The sequence below is a fragment of the Dipteris shenzhenensis genome, chromosome 30, assembly GCF_047967505.1.
Source record: "Dipteris shenzhenensis isolate YYH24624 ecotype China chromosome 30, Dip_SZ_1.0, whole genome shotgun sequence".
Classification (NCBI taxonomy): Eukaryota; Viridiplantae; Streptophyta; class Polypodiopsida; order Gleicheniales; family Dipteridaceae; genus Dipteris; species Dipteris shenzhenensis.
In genome coordinates this window covers 18,883,066-18,906,645 of record NC_141625.1, presented here as the reverse complement: position 1 = coordinate 18,906,645, position 23,580 = coordinate 18,883,066, and positions in this window count along the sequence as shown.

Genomic DNA, 23,580 nt, shown 5'->3' with positions numbered 1-23,580 from the left:
GTGATGTCGTAGAAGGGAAAGGAGTACTTCCACAATTTTAACTATTAGAGTCCTTCTCAACTTTCCACCTCATATACATATTTCTACACTACCACCACCCTTGAAAGTTAGGAGGCCCAATTAAGTATGATAGGCAAAAGTCACCATAGCATTGCTATGAGCGCAGAATGTGAGCCACTAAGATTGATAGATTATTGAACTTAATGTACTATTGATCATACTCATAAAAAAATTAGTATAAATGCTTTTCGAGTCTAAGCGCATGTAGATTGATAGATTATTGAACTGAATGTACTATTGATCATACTCATACATAATAGTGTAAATGCTTTCCGAGTCTAAGCGCATTTAAAGGTCATGTATAAAGAGACTTGTAAGGAGTAATTACCCACTTATAACGTGGATTGCTTGAAGAGCATCGCATGGAAGTAGAGAATATCTACTAGCCTTGTTCTTTCCTACTTATAAAGAGCACTACGTGGTCGTAGAGAATATCTACATGCCATAGAAGATTCTTAAGAATATACTGGGCGCCCAAGTCACCAACCTCACAAATAAACCAATCATAAGCCTAAAGGTCATTAGAGACTAAGCCATAAGCCTTAAAAATTTTCAAAGGCACTATTAGATGATAGAATCCTATGCTCAGCCTAAGTCGGCTGTTTGAGCTTAGAAATTTGTTTGTATACGTGAAAGAATTAGGCGAACCTATCTTTCACGGTGTTTTGAATAGCATGTTGGCCATGAGTTTTCATGGTAGCTATTATGGTGCGTGGATAGCTCATACATTTAGTGGAACAAGTAGCCCGAATGGTCCTTATATGTCACCTTGCAGGCCCGTTTATAAACCTTCACATAAATAGAGTGCAGGAGAGACATCTCTTACGTTATTTTTATACGTTATAGGCAGAGATTATTAGAATGCCAGCGGCTTATGAGAGCACAGTCTAGCAATAGATCCCGACTCGAACGTGAGTAGAGAGAGGTGTTGTCATACATGAAAAATACACGATCCACTCCTTATATATCCAGGCGCTGTTAAGGTGATGGACCGTATGTATGGGGAGCTTTACCAGTGATGCCAGCCGAGCTTATAAGCTTGTAGAATAGTCATGGATTATACCAACAAGCGACTATACTTGGAGTCTTCTTTCGAAGTCTTATAACATTGACGTTGAAGTTGCCATCCCAGATCTACAAAATCCCATGGGCAGCTTGAGCATTCATCCTTGCAACTACACTGGTTTTTCGAAGTAAAGCTAGGCGTTGATAGCTTGTAAATGATCATAGATCGACAGTTTCCATTTTTGCCAGTACATTCATGCAAGACACAGGTCGTTGCGGTGTGTAGAACTAGAAAACCCATATATTTATGAGTAGGGAGGAATTTACGTAGCTTTTAGGGCCATTGGTGACTCCTACTGCATTCATGGATCCGCGCAAGACTTCGTTAATAATAGACAAGTTGATAAGGTTCACAATTGGTTCGTAGAACCAACAAATCATTTCACCGTAGCTTGGAGTCGGTAGATAGTGGAAGGCTACGTATGTAGCTCACTATGTTGTAGGAATATACTAGGAAACGTTTAATCAGAGAAGCTAGAATTGCAACGACCAATACTAGCTTGTAAATAGTTTCTTACCTTAAATTGCAAGGCCCGTGCGAGGTGTGTTGGAAGGTGAGGTGACTAGTTACATAGCTTGTCCAGTGGGTTGGAAGGCAAGGAGAGAAAGTTGTGCATAAGCAAGTAGTGGAGAGCTCCAAGCCACATGTATTCTTTATAAGATGTGAGGTGGCTCTTGGCATACGTGCTGATTTGTTTCTTCTCCTTCTCCCTTATTGCCATGGTTTCCAAACGTTGCAATTGATTGCCCCCTTGATATTCCAAAGACTACAACCATAGAATATTCCCAATTAATTGCCAATGACTATACCCAAGAGTATATCCGCTAATTGTCCAAGAGTGTATTACACAATAGTATTCCCAACTCATTGCCAATGTATATATTGGGAGCCCAAATTGTATATTGGGTTGAATTAGTTTGATTGGTCTACTATTGTGAGATTGATCTCACCATGCAAATTGTAAAGAATAAAAACTTCTTTGTCCTTTTGAGATTCCAAATATAAATAAGTGATCTCTCCCTCAACCCATGAAAAAAAATATAGATCTTTTGTCATTTGGCTTATTACTTGAGGTAGTACCCACCCTTATCCCAAGACCATAATTGGAGTGATGGTAGACACCCCAATATCGAAAGTGCCTACCATAATCCACAACTAAAGAAAGTTCTTCACATATAATCATACCTTTAAGGAGTTCAACCAGTTCCAGTACTTTTAGTAGCATGCTAGGAAACTTCGAGGACGTTAGGAAATGTCGTATGAGGTGCAATAATTTTTGCTTTTTGAAACCGTTGTTGGTCATAAAATTGACCATTTCTAAAATAGCCATAAAGGCTTTGGTATTATTGTTGCATAAGTAGGAAAATAGAAAAGACTTGGGAAAGGATCATTTGTAGGCTTGGCTGATAGGTCTATTAGATTAAAAGTGGATAAATCTGGATATAGGAAAAGGAAGTGCTTTTGTTTTATCAAACTTATCCACTGTAGAGCTACCATCCCCATAATTTCAGTAGAGAGATTCATAAAATTTGTGGATAGAGTTATTACTTTATCCAAAACACAAATGGATTTGTGAATGGTTTCCTTAATCTCAATGATAGGTAGAGGATAAATCCAAAACTTGGGATTATTTTGATCTCAGATAGCATTGGATGAAGAAAATCTTTTATACAATTATTGTTGATACATAGAATGTCATCAATGTACCCAAACATGTGTTTAAAGAGTGGTAACAAGTCGACTATACCAAGTCTCATGAGCCTTAAAATGAAAGAAGACTCATACCAAAAGAAGTATAAATTGCATCATAATGGGGATCATGAAAAACCCATTGGGATCCCTTTAACTTGTCTCCAAACTCTATCTCCACATTGTATAAAACAATGAGTGATAAGCCATGTTTGTAATAAGATTAATTTATTTTGGTCTAGACAAATAGAACCTTGTGTATTTGTCATAGATTTAGACCACTGTGGTTTACCCCATGTCCCATTTGACTCATTAAAATGTGTCAAGATGAAGGGATGCATGGGTTTTTGCTTAAAGGTTAGAGTAACTATCTTATAAAGTATGGTAATCAATCCATCCTCCCCATATAGAGGTAAAGATTTATAGCATTTAGCTATGTCTGTACAAAATATAGTGTTGATTATTGTTGGTAGATTAAGAGAGATCTTAAATATAGAGTTGACTATCCATAATAATGAAGTATCCACCTTTAAAAATGATTTAGAAATCAAGGATATAGGCCCATTCCCTCAAAAATTTCAATATAAATGTATATACTCTCATAAGAAGTTTGGCTAGGGTAGAATAGATGCAGTTATGAGCATTGGTAATCCATCTATGAGACCCCTTGTGTGGCTTAAATATTGAACAAAAGAAAGGTAGATTATCATGAGATGGTGTCATGCTCAGTAGAAGGTGAATTAAATCCTTAAAGAGAGTAGAGGCAGCCTGTTTTGGGATGATCCATGTATTTCCTTCCATGCATGGGTTGAAGCTTGGCCCATTAAGTCTAAGGCTGGACATACCACGGATCCAGTGAATGCATTCAAATACCATAGTATTGGAGCATTTCTCTGATCTTGAAATGTACAAATGTGATTTTATCCATTCAATTTCATTTAATACATCTTTGTTGTCTAACCAAAATTCATATTTTTTGAATTTTCTAGTATTGAAAGTTTGAAGTTGGTCAGCACAGTCCTTTAAGAAAGATGACATAGCTAATTGTTTATTGACCAAATTGCATTTTGCTAATAAATCCTTCCAAAAATTATTGAGGGACTTAAGGGCTAGAGAAAAAAGACAAGGTTTACAAGGGATGTGATTTAAGCCCTTGTAAAGTGTTTGTCGAATAGTTTTGCTTCGAAAGATTTTAAGAATCTAACGTTTGAACATGTGATCCCATTCCCCCATCCACTTCTATATTAATGATTTAAATCGTTTAAAAGTACAGCATTTACACATAATTTCCAATTAGGATTGGGGGTGAGGAATACCTTACCCTATTGGAAGTGATGAAAGAAACCGGTCTTTGAGAGGATGAGGTGCTATGTCAGCTCTCGAATGACACCTTTGATGATGCCATTGACTTTGATGCTCCAGTTAATACAATAATTGATGAGATTGCATGCTTTGATGATTCAATCCTAACCGACCTAGAGGCAATCCAATGAACACAGTAGGCAATCAAGGATGCTGCACCAGAGTACGACATGTCCAATGAGGAGTCCATGGATTTCCAGAGGGAATTGTTTGGGGAGAGAGATGAAGAAGCTAGCATCTCAGGCCAGCATGAAGTTGAAGACCAACCACAAAAGGAAGTCCAGTTGGACACTATTTTTGACACAGTCTACAATGAGGCATAAAAGGTATGTACCTTTGCCAACTTCATCATGTGATTCAATATCATTTGTTTAATTCTAGTTTCCATTTTAGCAACCAAAATCCATGCTTTGTCTTCAACTGGTAGGGAATAAAAAATAGGGTTTAGGGTTTAGTGTTCAAACCCCAACCAAAATTTTTTATTTTAAACCCAGGCTATCTTGGAGGCAATCAAAACACCAAGCAACGAAGGACGAGCGAAGGACCAAGCGAGGTCCTCATCCGAGCAAAAATGGCCCGAGCGGGATCCTAAAGATGGCACCAAAAATTGCATAGCTATCCAATGCTTTTGATGCTATGACAAGGACACATTTTACAAAACTTACATGAATTTGTATTTATGATTTTGATACTTCCTATGAAATTTTCATTAAACTTCATATAGGTCTTAAACATGTGTTAACATGGTAAAACACTGTAACTTCAAAATAAACATGAGGATCAATTTTTCTTAACAACAAACCATACACACCATAAACCCACATCATAGATTCACAAGAAGGTGAGTATAGATACTCCATGTGTGTGTCTAAAGACAAAAAAATATCTTTAAAAAAACTTGCATTTTGAATCTCTAATTGCAAATAAAGCAATGAGTATATCATCATTTGTGCCAAGATTACATGGATTAGGTTTGAATGGCAACCCAAAACATGGATCATAATCATACCTCATCACATCCATGGAAGGAAATCAAAGAACATCCAATTCCTACATAATGATATTGTAACATGCAATATTCCTATTGCAAATATGGTAGAGAAAAAAACCATCATTACCCACCCAAGTTTCATGGATTACTTATGTCTCTTCAACTCAACTCATTACTAGAGGTAAGAGGCCAAAACAAGTGACCACAATTAATCCTCCTCATAGGAGGACTCCTCACACTCACGATCCACAAAAGGACATCGTGCAACATGCAAGTCCTTTCCAATGACATCATAATGATTGTTGGAAGACATCTTCAATGCCATAGCCTCTGCATAACAAGCACATGGAATTGAGGAGTCTCAAAAGTTTGTGGATCTATTGAATAAATTTTTCCTTCTGATCACAATCCATATGTGTTTTTCCTTGATTTCAAAGAACTAATAAATCACTTTCACTTGCTAAGGAGGATTCATTCCTCTCTAAAAATGGTGCATTCTCTGCATCAAATTGAAAATGGATATCCACCTTTTTTTATTTCGAGGTTGCATGATTTCATACACTTTCCACCTAATATAATATAACATTGACATCAACAAACAATATACAAGCCTGACATGCTTTAAAAAAGTATTAAACCAAGCAAAAATGAGAACCCCAATTTATTGCATGCAAAATCTAATGATTGAAATCTACAAATTCAAAAAACATTTACTTATCATCAAACACTCTTAAACTATGTGAATGAACAATACCTCATAGGGATCTTTGAAGGAAAAACGTGATCAAACTTATTGTCCTCAATGGATTTTTCTCCAAAACTAATTATATGCTTCTAAACAACTCCAAATCTATTTCAAACCATCTTCTATAAAAAATCTCAATAGTAAGTGTATCTTTTAAAAAAACATATATTTCTTCCTCTTCAAATCACGTATTAAAAGAAAACAATACAATTACTAAAACAAACTACAAATTAAGTGCTTCTTCAAAGTTCATCATAAAATCTCATTATTTTCATTGTCTTGATTGTTTTAAAGGTTTTCTCACATGAATCTCCATGCAAGTTGCTCTGATAGACCTTGATTTGAGTTAAAATCTAAAAACATTCTAAAACTACATGAATGAACAGTACCTAATTCTTTGAAAGAAAAATGTGATTAAACTTGTCCCTCCCAGTCGTCCCTTTTGGTGTTCTAGGAATGCTGAAGTTGATGGTTCTTGCTTCAAAACACATTATATGCTCCTAAACATCTCAAAATCTATTTCAAGCAACATTTTGTAGAAAACTATTGATAGTGAGAGTGGAAAAGACTCATTTCTCATGAAATTTCTTACAAAACAAACAAATCTTTCAATATTTTCAAACCATGGAATAAAATAAAACAACACAACTACACAAAATGAACTACAAACTAACTGTTTCTTTAAAATTACATCATTAACAAACAAATCTTGTCATAATCACTGTGTTGCATTGTTCCAAAGATTATATCACATCTCTATCACATAAACCTCCATACAAGTTGTTTGGATAGACCCCAAACCTTCACAAATGGTTTGAAATCATGCACCCTTAGAGATTGCAACAGGGAAATTGACTAGTATTGAGAGATGGGCAAAAGAAAGATTGATTTTCATGCATCAACAACTGCAATGCCTAAAAGTCAATCTTCTTGATCCTTTCTCAAAGAATCTCGTCCAGTAGCTCCTTCTAAGCTCCTAACACCCTGCATCATTCATGGTTCACTCGAAACATTGATTGCCTTGTCTTCCTGAATGAAATGATTTCAGATCATGGGAGGATCTCAAATGAGAGAGAAAGTGGTGAGATTTAAAAGAGAAGCACCCAAAATAGAGAAAGAAGAAGGTAGGTTGAATCTCATTCAAAAATCTCGAAAGTTTTGAAAGAATGAGAGTGAAACAGGAGCTCAACAGGAGGGAAATGCAAGTAGAGAAAAGAAGTGATGAGACTTTGGCATGAGAGTCCATTCATGAGAGGGGGAATAGAGAAAGAAGATTCTCGCTCAGATGTAAGCAAGAAATTTGAAAAGAGCACTGGAGCAAGGAAAAATTCGAAATAGTGCCCAGAAATGAGGGGGAAGAAAGAGGAATGAGAGACAATGAAAGGAGTGTGGTAGTTGGATGGGAGGATTTGGTTTCACATCAAATGGTACAAGTTTTTTTGAGAAACTAGGTTCTCACTTTGGTTATAGTTTAAAAAGGTGATGGGAGAGTTTAGGCAACAAGTGGGTGCTCCACATCATTGTTTGGGCCATTGAATAAAGAAATAGAGAAGTCAGCCCACTTCCAATATTGTATTGCCGTTCACCAACCAATATTCTATTGGGTTTATTCACCTTATTGTTCCATGTCACCAGCCCAAGGGCTCCCTTATAGGGCCATTTTTTAGTCCAAAATTTTTGTAATGTTTTCACCATCTATATTTACGAGTTTTTGCAATAGTAAAATGGAAAATATATTGGTTACTATTGCAACATCCTCAAAAGTTATTCCATCAACAACTTTTAGGTAATGTTGTTTAGCATATTGCACTTCAACATAGCCAGTGTCTGTAAGTCCGATGATTTGAATGGCTCCTGATGTGAATCTCTCTTTCTTATTGTAGAAGGTTGCGATGTTTACTGTTGAAAACATTTGCAACTGAACTTCGAACTTTGGGATCAATATCACACATGTGTTGCTAGTTACTTTGATGATAAACTCCAAGTCACCTTTTTCATACGTGTTTCCTTTTCTTTTTACTGCTTGAAAATTTTCAATTCGAACACATGTATCACATTTAATTAATTTCTCATGAGAACTGATTAAGTCACCATCGAGCTGCAATGTGATTGTGTTATTAATCCAAGTCTATCTATCAAGTTTGCATGAACGTTTGGATATTTGGAGTCTCTCTTCTTGTCATATGTGCCATATCTATTTAAGATCAAACCTTCAAACGCAAGGTCTCGTACCTTCATTTCAAAATCCTTTCTGTGTACAACTTCAAGTTTTTGATAATCATTTAGAGTGTTCTACATTTGGAGATTCCATATGTAAATCATCTATGAAAATTTACAACTCTATTAGATCTAGTAAGATGACATCTCTCCATCAGTCTCACTAAAAGGAACAAAGGACTTAGACCATGTTATTATCTCCCATATGAAAAATAGCACATGTTCAAAATGAAAGCAAACTAAAATCTACATGAATGCATAAGACGCAACTTTGTGAATCATTGTATCTTGTAGGTGTTAGTCCATATATATCTCACAAAATTTACCTTAGAATTTGATGAATAACATATTCCATGGTAACTTGATATGCTCATTTGAAAATTCATAAGAACATGTAGCCTTAGTACTTTGTTACAATATTCTAGAATCTCTTTCAAATATCTTCTTAGGTTTTTGGCTTGCACATCTAATACTCTTTTCAAGTTATTTTAACAGTTTCTATAACCCTCTTTGATATGTACACCTTATGTACATAGGTCTTACATCTTACAAGTATACTTACTCTATTTTCTACCTCCCTTGTAGAAGGAAGATGCAAATACCCACCTCTAATTTGATAGATTTTTAGAGTTATCTTAATAATCCTTACAACTTTCTCTAATGTATGCATAGGCTTTATGTTTTAAAAGAATATACTACCATTATTTTAGCTCTCTTATGAAAGGAACATGCAAGTTCCTATGTCTGAACTTTATTTAGAAACAATGAAATAAACATTTGTTTTTCTTTCAAAGGAAATAGTAAAACGTTTAACAAAACAAGAGAAAGTAAGATTACATTATATAGAAGTTTTAAAAAAAAAATAAAAGAAAACAAGTTAATAACTATGTTTCCCAATCTCACACATTGAGTGAGAGAGAGATGAAGGTGAAGCAGCAACCTCTATTGTGTGGTTTATCTTACTTCGGTAGTTAGTCATTCACTGAGGTTGTAGGCTATGGTGTTGATGAGAGGATGTGGAAGCACGATGGATTTTTGGAGGTGTTGTTGTGGTGGCTCCTCCATAGCCAACAGATCCTCTCTCCATAGCCCCATCTTGCCCTTGATCTCTTACCTCCCCCCTTTGCTTCCTCAAATCTGCCTTCCCTGGCTTTCTTGGGCTGCCCTCTTTCTCCCTTCGAACTATGAATCCAAGGACATCGATTGCCAATAGCCCAAAGGCCTCATCCTTTGCACCAACAATTGTGGCTTCTTCAATAGCCCTGCCACCATGAACCTCTACTCCAAGTGCTATCGAGAGGTGGTTCTCAAGCCCGGCAACATCTTCGCTCCCCCCATGTTGCATGGTGAGAACATCGTGGTTCCTCTTCTTATCGTGTTACCACCCAGCTCCTCTCCACTCAAAAATAAGGAGCCCTTGTCTATTGCAAGCTTGTCTTCTGCTCAAAAGCAAGGCGAGGTCTCTCTGGTAGTATATGTTTCGGCCACTACCCTCCTGACATAGCAGAACCATTGGTAAACTGTCAACAGATGCCATTGCTACAGCAAGCGAGTGGATCTGTTGGGCTTCAAGTGCCATTGTGGAGATGTGTTTTGTTCTTTGCACAAGTACTCGGACAAACACAACTGCACATTTGATTAAAAAGCTATTGGAAGAGATACCATAGCCAAAGCAAATCCAGTTGTGAAGACCAACAAGATAGAAGCAAGATTGAACCAGGTTCAATTGGCCTGCCTTGTAGTTTTTCTATCAAGATAGGATGTTCTCTCAAGTATGGAGCACTAGGGGGGTTTTGTTGTCGAAAATGTCTCACATGCATGCACAAGCGAGAGGCAGATTGGGCAACATGTGGAACGGCACAATGCGAGCTATCCCATAAAAGGGAACTCAAAAAATAAAGCCCCTAAATATAATTTTCGCTTTGGTTGGAGTCCTTCACTAAGACTTGCAAAACAACAGGCCAAAAATTTGACCGGCGAGGCCCTATGGAGAACCTTGTTGTCTCCTTCTTGTCCGCTACTTTGCATGACCAGATCAATCCAATAGCTTTTTAAGTACACCCACGTGGATTTCCACTTTCCCAATTTTGCAAGAATCACTCATAGAATTGTAAGACGATGGTTGTAGGATTGACCAGACCGGTTGAAACAAGGGTGCAAGATTGCACTTGGGCACGAATGAAATTTCTTTTGCTATGCAAATTGGTTCAGCAAGAAGAATGAAAATGAAGAGAATGGTTTGAGTAATTGTTGCCTTATTTATGACAAAAATCTCTGTGGAACATTTGCCACAAGGCAGATCGGAGGGAAAAAGGTAATAATTTTAGTTTCCTAGTCTGGGTGAAAGCTTCAAAGGAGGTCGAAAAGAAAACTAACAGAGAAATAGATCTATAATTTGCAGTGGCATTCTCTTCACGTCTTTCCCTCCTATCTCTATATGTCCCTCTCACATAGCCTTAGCTTATGCTCTATGTCTCTTGTTTGCACGGCCGCTGCCGGAGGCTTACGTCCTTTGCACAGCTTCTTGTTTCGCAGAAGAAAACCACCCATAGAATGTCTGTGAATGCTTTGCAGATCAAGGTTAACTGCTTGCTATAAGACCTAACAGAGGGCAAAGGGGAAATGCAGCAATGGTTGTATGACAAGAGAGCAGAATAGAACTAGAGGACAGGGGGAAAGCATGAGGGAATTCTTTTTTGTTGCCAAATGGCTAAGCTAACTACCTATTGCTTTCGATTTCAAAGGGCTTCCAAAATAGCATGTTTTCATATGCTAGAGCATTGCCCCTAATGGGACAATGCTAATAAACCTTTGCATATCCTTCCAACATGAAGCATATTGGAGTATCACAACCAAGATTACTAAATGCTCAATTCCTATAAGGCTTAGACATCGGAGCTACCTGCATGGCACAAAGATGTCATAACCCTATTATTAACTATGCCTAGTGGCAAACATGCATCTTGAAATACACCCTATATCCTATCATCCATGCAAAATGGCAATTTCAAGAGCAAGCAAGCGTAGATATGTCCAATTTTATGCACTAGTTCCATCTCAATGTGCAAAGACCAAAGGTTCATTTCAGTGCAATTCACCAAAGTTACCTACATATACGGCAAAACCTTTAGAGAATGCACCACAACCTACAACTATAGGGATGCTAGATCCCCCAACCCACATTTATTGGCTATGTGTTATTTCTACACCTCCTTGTTTTGTCCCATCCACATGAAGCGGGCCCCATCAAGCTAGAATGAAATTTCCCAATGTCGGAGGTGCAGTTGCTGAGTGTCTTCTACATAGCCAGAGACTCATGCACACTTTGTGCATGAATACACACATAGTGCATTGGTAAAGTGTCAATCCCACAAAAGTGAAGTGTAAGGTTCGATCACCGATGGACAGTCTTTTGCACTTTTGTGCAAAACGGTTTCCAATGACCTTTTCGGCAAGGGCAAGCGAGGCGCATATGAAAAAATAAGGAGGCTTAGGAATAACGCATCAGCATCTATTGCTGGATCTTATCGCCAAAAAACCCAACACCTATGATGAATTCGCTGAGTCCTGCTCCAATTATAACCTCACCAAACTTGCCGTCGCAAACAACATTGTCTTGGCTGTTGTCCTCATCGTTGTCTCTGGTGTTGACTCAAGCAGAGTTGTTTTCAACACCATCTTCTCCACCATTCCTTCCCTCTTCCCCAATACCCCTTTGCCAGAATTGTACCTTTTATTACACAAACCAATAGCAACGAACACCATCAAACACCAGCAGATCAAAAACCGCCTGCTCCCAACCTTTACCAATGGAAACTACTTGCGACTACAAAGATGGATAGCAAGACCAAACAACACAAATTCAAACGATGGACAAAGATAGAATGAAAGGAATGTGAATGAATCTCTTGAGAATAGCATCAACATAGAGGAAAAGCATGAGTGAGTCAACATGTGGCAGCAAAGTATGATAAGGCAACAACGTGTAAGAAAAGTATTGGAGGGACACTTTCAAAAACAAGGTGAATGATACCATGACAACCTCTATCGCCCCTCTATGATGATCTGCTGACAAGGCAAGGATTACCTCACTGTTGCCCACATAAGCTTTGCCAGGCTAGCCAAAGTTGTTCCATCCACTTGTTGATGTAATCGATGAGGCACAGTGATAAATACACGAAGCATGCTTGACATAGGCATGGAATTCTGTTGTTCTTTTCATGACTCTTCTTTTCTCTCATGTCCTTTCATCCGGGTCTTTTCGTCCTCTATTCTGGCACTCTACGTATAGTTGTTACGGAAGTGGTGGAGACGCCAGATTCCAATGGAATTCAAAAACGTAGAGCACACTTCCCTCCTCGCAATGTCACCATAGAGATCTTAGCTACTCTGCTCTCACAGTTAGTCCAATCCAATATGCAAGTGACTAATCTCACAGCTATTCGTTGTCTCGAAAAGTCTCACACTTGGGTCATGACTCCAAGGTACATCCAAAGCCCTTTTCCAGTGCAACTAATAAGGACATGTATCTCTGGCTTGACCATTTCTCTAATCTCATGGAGTATCACCGACACACAACAAGTGGAAGAAATTAAGCCATTCTTTTGCGGTCTAGTAGCTGATGGTATCACCAACTCGATGACAACATAGCAGTCTTGGCCACATCCGGTGCATATGCTCACAAACACATTTGGGAGATACCATCAAGGATGCTCCAACACAATTGCAACAACTTGAATAGTTTCCTACAGAGAGCATCTCTCAATTTGGTGTTGAACTGACACATCTTCTCATGAGAATTGGCGCCAACATGATTGAGGACCTCAAATTATTTTTCCTATGGCCAAGACTCCAACTTAACGTTTTGTAGAGTAAACAAGATCAAGGCCCCAAAACTCTCAATGAAGTGCTTCTCATTGCACAACGCGAGTTCTCATCTAGGAAGAATTTGACCAAGGTTCCTACGCTCCCTCCTCATTTACCAATTCTACTCCTATGGATATTGATAATACTCACACTGCACAAAATTTTCAATGCAATAACTTTTGCTAGTTCCATCGACCTCAATTAGTTCAAGTAGATAAAACAAAGCTATTGGATCATGAAAACAATGGTAGACCACTATGCTTTAACTGTAACAAATTCGGCCATGTTCAAAAGTATTGTAGAATGCTACAGCCCATGCAAAGTTCGTAGCAACTGGTGAGACTGATTCCAAATCCGATGCCTGTGTTTTGGGAAAAGACCACCTGAAGCCGTAATGGAGGATTCGGCTTCAAAAGGTCCAAGAACTCCTCCCATTGCATTTGTTGTGGAAACTCTTTTCTGCAATAAACCATTTTTGGTTCTTATTGATTCTAGAAGATCTTCTCACCTCTCTTTCATTCATGATTAAAAATTGCCATTGCATGCCTTGCCTAAAGGACGAGTCATATTTGGTGACCATGTGATGAAAGTAGATACCTCTTCAGAAGTACTACTTGAGATGCAAATTGGTGATACTACATATGAAATCCCAACCACAGTACTATCAAATCAAATTTTCCTTGTTACTCTCAGTTGCGATTGGCTATATCAACAACAAGCAGTGATTGATTTCAAAAATCAAATTTATGTTTAAATAATGCATTCAAAAGTGACAATTTCTCATTCATCTTCTTCTATGATTCAAAAGTGACAATTTCTCATTCATCTTCTTCTATGATTCAAGAAGAGGTTGTATTCAAAAGTGACAATTTCTCATTCATCTTCTTCTATGATTCAAGAAGATATTTTCCATCAGGCTGATGTGAAACAAGTGCTTTCTAGTTTTAAAGACACATTTGCAGGTCCTCTTCTAACAATCACCATGGCAACAATTGCTCATGAGATTCCTATGGGATCTTCTCAACCAATTTGTGCAGCATAAAGGTGCCGCACAAACAAAGAAGTCCAAGTACTGTGGGAACACATCGCCAATATGTTGAAGAATAATATCATTCAACATTCAAAAAGCCCTTGGGCTTGTGTGCCCCATCTAGTGAAGAAGGTGGATGGTACCGATCCTGGGGCACCAGCTCAATATGTAATATGTTACTACCCTCATCCAAAATATGGGGTATGGGGGGACAAGATCCATATATAATATGAATGGATTTCCTTAAAATTTTCAAATATGCAAGGGAAAAATATAAAAATTTTATGCCCCCCCTCCCAAAAATATAAGGTATGCAAGGGGTATGTACCCTTGAAAAATATGCAAGATTTCAAGATTTGTACATATTTTTCATAATATGTGAGGCCTAAGGGGGGGGGTCTTTTGGACGAGGGGGGGTAAAACAAAAAATACATTAAAATATGAAAACCTATCTCCTTTCAAATTAATGTAACTTTTTCACGTGTTAGGTATAAAGACATATTTGAAGCTCTTTTAGTGTAGAACACAATCATATCAATTTGAGTGTTAAATTCATCTTATACTCAAGATTTTGATAGGTTTTCTTAGTAAAAGGAGTTGGCACCCTAGGGATTAGATGACATTCTCAATTCTTTGTCCAACTCAAGATTCTTTACAATGCTTGAGCTAAAATCAGGTTATTGGCAAATACTAGTCCAGGAGCATGATCATCGAAAGACCACATTCAGGACACCTTTTGTCTCTATCACTTCAATGTAATGCCATTTGGTTTAAATAATGCCCCTGGAACCTTCCAAAGACTAATGAATTTCATGATGCATGATTTGATAATTCAAAACAAGGTGTTGGTGTACCTAGATGATTTTTTAATCCACTCTTCAACTTGGGAAGAGCACAAATGTGTGTTAGCACAGGTCCTATGACTTTTGCAGCAATACAATTTGAAGATGAACCCACATAAGTGCTAATGGGCTCAGTCTAAACTCAGTTTTATCATAGCAGGTGATGGAATACGACCAGATCATGCAAAAGTCAAGGCATTACAAAAGTTTCTAGCTCCAAAAAATGTCAAACAACTTCAAAGATTCCTAGGCTTGTTTCATGCCAGTATTCTCACAAATCTCGGCTCGTTTGTGACATCTAATGCAAAATAATGTCAAAAATATTTGGGATTCCAAATGTCAAGATTCATTTGATCAGATTTGTAGTTTACTCAATGAAGATGCATTATTATGACATCCGGATCTCACTAATGCATCAAAAGATGGGCTTGGCGCAGTGCTCCTCCAACTGGATGATTAAAAAATTTTGAGACCCATAATGTATCTCAACAAAGGAATATCTCCACAAGAAAAGTATCTATGTTGCAACCAAGCTAGGCAATCCACAAGCTTCACCCATACATACATGGAGCCCATCTTGAGGTTCAAACAGACCATGTAGCACCTAATGGAAAAGAAACAACTCAATGGATGACTTTCCAGGTGGGTTTTGCTTTTGCAAGACTATGAATTCACAGTCTCCTATCAGCTAGGAAATCTAAATGTAGTAGATGCACTTTCACGCTGCCATGCAGTAGGTTGCTCAAGTGGATCAAGTCCTGCCTTTTGCGAGCTTGCCTCTTCCTCAAGTGCAAAGTTTATCGCCAAGAATCAATGATCTAAAATGCATGTAGTCTAAAGATGCAGAAATTCAAAACATCAAGCTTAAGCTAAGCTCCAAGCCTCCTCTTCATTTCCAACTGATTGAGGAATTATTATTTTACAACAAACCTCCTTTTCAGCCTAGAATCTATGTCTCGACAGCCTGCCACCCTTTATATCTCCAAGCTTTCCATGATGGAGTTTTGGGGGGCCATCTTGGGCTTTTGAAAGTCTTAACCAAGATTCAAATGAAGCTTTTTTGGCCTAAGCTGCGAAATAGTTTGCATCATTATCTCCACTGTTGCCCAACATGCCAATCCTAAAAAACCCCAACCACTAAACCTTTCGGTGCCTTGAAATCAATTTCAGTAAGGAGGCCATTCGAATTGGTGGCATATGACATAATGGGACCTTTCCAACATCTTCTGTAGGAAACAATTATGTCAATGTACTGACCAATTACCTCTCTAGGTGGACCATTGCTCAGCCTCTCAAGACAGCTACACCTGGAAAAGTCATTGATTTTATTCTACCCTTGCCACATGGGTGTCAAGAACAGATCCTTTTGGACCAAGGAAAAATTTTCAAATAAGAGGTGATCCACATTTTAGCTGATCGAATAAGTATTCATCATCAATTTGCCAGTGCATACCATCCCAACTACAATGGTTTAACTGAACGTTTGAACCGCACAATCAAGCTCATTATGGCAATGTACATAGATCCACAACACACTAATTGGGATGTCTCTCTTCCCTATATAGTGGTAGCATGCAATACCGCCATCTAAGAATCCACAAGAATTAGTCCTTTTGAAGCTCTATTTCGTTGATCGCCTAATAATTTCCCTCCTGAGCTTGGTTTAATTGAAAGGAGCTAGATCAAGCATAAAGAAGCATTGCAATAGGGCTGATTACCTGCAGAAGTCTTTGTCCTTTTTGACACAAAATGTAGCAGAGCACCTTCAACGTGCACAAGAATGCCAAAGGGTGATTTATAACAAGCGACATAAACCCACTGTTTTCTCAAAGGGAGACCTCGTCATGCTGTACTATCCAATCAAAAAGAAAGGATTTGCACATAAATTTCTTGCAAAGTGGATTGGCCCATACAAAATCATCAAGTCCATGGTAAAAACTACCTATGAAGTTCAATGTTGCGCTATTGATCGTCGACAAACCAAGACCACGGCTCATATATCCTAGATAAAACCTTTCTATGCACGATCTCTTCTTTCCCAAGGGGGGAAGATGTGCCAACCTCTGTTGCCCCTCCATCATGATCTACTAACAAGGCAAGGATTGCCATGCTGTTGTCCATGTAAGCTTTGCTAGGTTGGCCAAAGTGGTTCCATCCACTTCTTGATGTAATCAACTTAGCAGTTGCTGAGATAGCCATTTGAGGCATGGTGATGAATACACAAAGCATGCTTGACATAGACAGGGAATTCTGCCATTCTTTACATGAGTCTTCTTGTCCCTTGTGTCCTTTTGTCTTGGTCTTTCCATCCTATGTTTTGACACTCTACACATAGTTGTTACGATATCTAGTCATTCATAAGGCCTGCCCAAGATAAACAAGGTGAATTACATTTAGGAGGTTTGCCCTCTATTAATGTCTAACATTCTGTAGACCAGGGAATGGTCAGACCAGTAAATGAAATTTGCCCCCGATTTAGTTGTTTCATGAAATTGTTAGTCCAAATGTGGTTTAGTGCGGCCCCATTTGTTGTAGTTGACGGTGCAATCGATTGTGTCATGAGATGTTGTATCATGAATGCTTGAAGCCTTTTTGTGCTTCTTTGGCTTGCACTAGATTGTTGTTTATGTTGAAGTCCCCTATTATTATTGTTGGATTAATTTGCTGAAGTAGATCTTCCAACAATTGAAGTAGTGATGTAGTTGGCGATGGTGGTGATTTGTAGATGTTGATGACTATGAATGTTTTGTTTTCTCGATATTTTAGAATTGCTAGCACGCATTTAGCTCCTTTGTCATATATGTATTTTTCCTCAAGCAATTGGAGTTCATTTTTGATACATGTTACTATTCCCACGCTATTGTTCCTTATTGCACAATTGAAGCCTGGTAGTGATATTTATTTGGCGTGCCATCATGAAGTTCTTGTAGATACAAGATTGCTGCATTGAGAAGACTGTTATCATGAAGTATGTCTTGGAGATGTGATTTAATAGCACGTCTATTTAGAGACTGCAATGCTTTTTGGTTGAACTCCTTCATTGAGAAATATTTTTGGTGTAGTGTCCATTGTCGGGTTGCTCTTAGTCGTTCTATTTCTTTCAAGACATTCATGTCAACTTTGATATGCTTTGGCTCCAGTGGCTTTATGAGGAACAAGTTGTTTGGGTTTCTTATTTGTGACAGGGCTATGTACACTAGGTCATGAGAATTTATGGAACTCAGATCAAATGCGAGCGAATCCATGGATAGGCCTTGTGACTGGTGAATTGTCCTTGCTGTGTTTGGCTGTATAGGAAATTGCAACCTAGATATTGTTTAGATTGTTTTTCCCTATTTGAAATTCTTGTGCAATTTGATGTATGGGAGTCTAGTCTGTTGGAATATTGTCATTGTACAGTGATGCATTTCACATCGTGTTTGTGCTCCGATTCTTTTGTTCGAAAAGAATACCCACACAACATTTTGCTGGTTCTTTGTTGTGGATTTCTTGAAAACTCCATTTGCACTGCTTAGTAGTCCTTCACCAATGTCCAACTTGCCTGAGCATATTTCAACTATCATTCCAGGTTTCAAATGCATGGATTTGTGTAGGCCCGATACCACTTTTGGATCAATTGGAATTAGGATTCTCTTGCTACATGTTTTGTGCCTCTTCATAATTACCAACAGAATGTGTGGAGGTTCTTTGATCAATTCAAAAATTTCATTATTGTGACACTATTTCATTGCATTTATGTAAAACAATTGTGGAACATTTTGTTTTTGCAATGGTGTTCTAAAGTATTGGTTGTTTATGCATGTGATATCTTCCAATGTTTGTTTTCCAACTCTAATTCTATTGAGGATGTTGATGTACTGGGTACTTATGATCACAGCCTATTATGGATTGAAAATGCCCCTACTTTTGAAACATCGAAAAACTCCTACATTGAGTTCTTGTCGATAAATTTATTACCACCAACATTGCTAAATTTCCCCTGGGAAAGCGTGAAATCGAAACACACAAACACCGCAAAACATGTTTCAAAGTGAGAAAACACTACCGCTTCGGCTTTCCTCGACCTCCCATGGAAAAAACTCAAATTCTCATACCTTCGAAAGATTCCTCAAACAACAATGTTCCAAAGAACAACATGAATAAAATCAAGTCACTCCTAGAAGAAGACAACAACTCATTCAAAGGCTACAATTTATTCTTAAACTATTTAAACCTCTCCCATGATGAATACATAGTAGCTCTTTGCTCATCAATCTCTCAACCGAAACTATTCTTAAAAAGGCATCCAAAAGATCTTTTCACAAACAACTTCAACCCTACATTGTTAGGACTATGGGAGGCAAACACAGTTGCGCAATTCATACTCAATCCCCATGAGGTTGCAATGTACTATACATCATACATGACCAAAATAGACAAAGAAACAATAGAGGTAGTAAAAATGGCCCTTGCACAAAGTGTAGACTACAGAGCTCCCACAAATGAGCGGATATGACATGTAGGCAATGCAATCCTCAATACACATCATATAAGCTCCCAGCAAGCGTAGTGTACTTAGCGCTCTCGTTGCCACTAACAAGTGCAACTAGACAATTAATCTACATTAACACAAGCCCTCTTGAAAAGAAAAAACATTGCTACTAAGAAGACGACATCAATTGGAGCACATGCATCTAGAAAGCATTGATGTTTTTTACGACATCATCTGCAAGTACTTGAGAAGGTATGCAATTCTCCATTCTATATTCTTAGCAAGCTCTACTAGAGATTACACTCTCGCACAAGGAAAGGCAAGAAAGAGGAAAACAACCAAAATTGTTAGATTCAATAATTACAATCAAATCACAAATCTAGAAAACCACTATAGAGAGCAATGTCTACTGTTCCTACCATATCACAATGAAGAGCCGGCATTGGATGGAGAAATCACCACATGGCGTGATAAATTCAAAGAACACTTGCACATCATTAGCACAAACAAAGACAAATTCATCAAAATAATGCCTTCATACATTGCAAGATCACCAATCGTATCTGCTCTTGAGTTATCCTCTACAGGTAGTAATTATACACACTTTCACGATTGCGCATACGATATAGCCATTGAAATGAACAACCATGCCAAGGAAAACCAATTTTAAAGAACATCTTTGTTGATGTACAAGCACTTGACAAACAAGGACTACTACAATACCCTAAGGAAACTAAATCTTGCTCAAAAAAAGAATAGAACCAACAAAAACTTCCATCTTTTTCTTTTGGGGAAAGCCGAAAAACGGAAAACATTTACAGTAATGGCAATAGTACAAGCACTTCTAAGGAACTACTCGCACAAAGAGAGCTCTGACTTGAGCCTTCCAAAGGTTCTTTTGCTAGTATACATAGGCATGGCTACATTCAACATAGGAGGAATGACAATTCATTCTGCACTGCATCTACCCCTAATGGCGTCGCACCACACAAGCCTTTCAGCATGCTTCAATAGCTATTGCAACTGTACAAAGACTTGGAGCTAGTTGTTTTCGATGAGGTTTTGTTAATAGACCATAGCACAATGATTGCTGCGGACATGCACCTGAGAGAAATCAAGCACAATCACCTGCAACCATTTGGAGGAAAAGGTGTTCTCTTATGTGGAGATTTATGCCAAGCTAGACCAACAAAAGATTCATGGGTTTTCATGGGTCAAACAACAAACCCATCAATAACGTCAACATTCTAGCAAGACAATGTATTTCTTTATGAACTTCACACACCAATGCGGCTAATATTGGGCTGCCATTAGTGGGTCAGAGCGCATAAGGTGTCAAGCTTCCATGTTTGGATTTTAGTGAGCTTGATTTGTTGGTCTAGGACTTAGATTGCACAAGGAAGCTATTTGAGGGGCTGATGACTTCTCTGCTATAGATACAGTCATGAAAAAAGTTGGAGGCCCCAATTGCCTCAACATTGAGAAAATGTTTTTTTTCAAGTGGAACTTGTAGTCTGCTGATGTGCGAAGATCACTAAAGTCCCAGTATCCTATATTTGATTGTAGCAACTTCTCAATGTTGGTATCCAAAAGTTTGTCTTTAACTTGAATTGTCTCTCTCCTTATTTGTGCTTTTCGCATGCAAACCCATGAAGATGACAAAACTTGGTGGACTAATATTTTCATTGCTTTGAAGAAAAGGTTATCTATGGAGAATGTGAAGCGCCTGTCCACAATTGTGAGTTCCCAACAAGCAATGTCTTGGTAGGAGAGGCATTCTAGAAGGTTGTAATCTCACAGTTTGCTATAGAAAAGTCGCGGGTATGCGAGCTCTTCACAGTGTTTATTATTGAATATGCTCAAAGGGGAAAAACCCTCGGAGGGTGCAATCATAATGATTTGGCCCTCAAAGTCAACCACTTGTTGACTGGCATGGATTCCATCCTCATCAATGGTTGTTGAATGGGTTGGCCTATTTTGTCTATTTCTTCGCGTTCTTGTGCTTACCTTGTACTCTTTGTATAGTGGAGTTTCTAAAGGCTCATTCAAAGAAAGCATTGTAAAAGTTGGCCTTACTAGGCCACTCATGTAGCTATGCTTGTATGAGAGTTTACATTTGATTGCAATTGCAAATGTGTCGGCACCGCTCAAAAATCATGGCAATATGGATTGGGCTCTATCAACATCCATTGCAAAGACATTAACAAAAATTTCCATGCAACCCATATAGCCCTTCGTACGTCAATTCTCGAATTTGTGCGAAGGATATCTTGATGGACACCAATTGTGCTTTGACATCATTTAGTTTGCTTGTGTAGTTTTTCGTGTCAAACATTTTCATGTTCAAAACAGACATCAGAAGTAGTGTTTTTTTTTGCAATTGTTTGTGGCAAAGTGAGCACAAGAGTCTGTTGGTTTCACTTGTGGATGATGTGCATATTCGTTTTTGTTCAAGGAATATTGCCATGTTTGTAGTTAGTGATCTCATCTTCATAGCAAACTTCAAACATTTGCAATACCAACAACGGAGAGTAGGCCTATCCAATATTTTGTTCGCATATTGTTGTTGCAGTGTTAGTGAAGTCCTCTTTCTTTTGCATGTGCCTATGTTCCTCTCCTTCACTACAATGTCACGCAAACCATCATTGTTGGATTCCAAAGGTAGTGGTTGTTTCGCCATAGTGCAAGTGGTTTTACTTGTGCTGAGTTCCAAGGTAGTTCATCACAACTTGTAGATTTTATTCAACACTCCTTGCATAGCGTACTTGTTTTCACCTATTTCATCATTAAACATGTGCACAACATCCTTCGCAGGAAAATTAGCATTTGTTTTCACCAAACATTGCAAGAGTTTGTCATGTTTTTGGGACCACACTGAAGCTGCCATTGGGTTTGATTGCCTTGAGCTTGTTGCATGCTTCCATCAAATATTCTTCATACAATTGTAGGAATGGATATCCGAAAGATAGGACTACATCAATGTTAGGCCCTCTAATATGGACAGGCACTTGCTTGCCCCCGTGCTTCAATATGTTTGCTGATAGGCAAGGCACTTGAACAATGTTTTGGACACTCTTACAAGAGAAGCAGTAAGGTCGAACATGGTCACAACTAGCACGGGTGACATCGCAAGTCTCACGCTCATGATCGATCGAATCTACATTTACATTGGTGAAGTGCAAAAGACCAAAAACCTGCACAACAATGCACTAACACGTGTGAGTTTTTTAAACCATAAGTAGACACAAAGGAAAAAAAGAGCTACAGAAAACTCACTTTGGTCCCATAGCCTAGACACGAAACCAGCGCGAAACCTGGTTCGAAACTTGGTTTACAAATGCAGCTTGCAAGGCATCTTTCAGTACTCCGTTTGGAGCTTCTGCCAATATTGTGAAGTCGAACACACAAATTGTACCTTTGGATTTCAAGAATGACACATTTTTTAGCATGTACATAACCACACCTTCTTCGTTGAATTCTTGGATCAGCTCAGTGAGTGTGGGCTTTTGCTTAGCAACAAAGGCAAGCTACAAAAATGTTTGCAAAAAACAAAGTTAGATTTTAAGTTTTTTTGCAAGTCTTGCAAAAAGCAAATATAGAGAAAGCACGAAGGGCTTACTACAGCTTGATCCTTCTCTCTTGGACCATCTGCCATGATTATTTGATCTACCATGCCCTCCTCGCTTGCAACTTTAATGATAACAATACCAATTGTGGAAATAAAACATCCCTTTCAACATAATAACAATCCAATATTGGATCACAAAGTTAGTGCAAGTGCAGGGCAACATGCGTGACATGGAAACTTGTGCAAGCATTTAATCGGAGTAAATGTTGATGCTATCAATCACACCAACATTTGAAGCTACTTGACATCTCTTTCACTGATTCCATTCGCTTACGTTTACTTGTATGCTCAACGTGAGTACTTATTCTACATCTAAAAGTAACATAGTCTACATTTTCACGCGCAAGTTTCCTCTTGAAGGCCGAGCAAAAAAAAACAGTGTCAATGTCTGAGTATGTCTTGTGTGGATTAAGCATTTAAAAGAAAGAGAAGTTGCGTACCCTGTGCGTAAGCTTTGGCAAAAAACTCTTGAAAAGAGTTCTTGAGTGAGCGCCTTGGGGTTTTCTTGATTGAAGAACTTTTCAGAAAGTTTTCTTTTGGGGGCCTACTTGCACAAACAGCAATGAGCGGGGCCGAGCTCGCACAAGGTGGAGATGGACTTTTGCCCATGAAG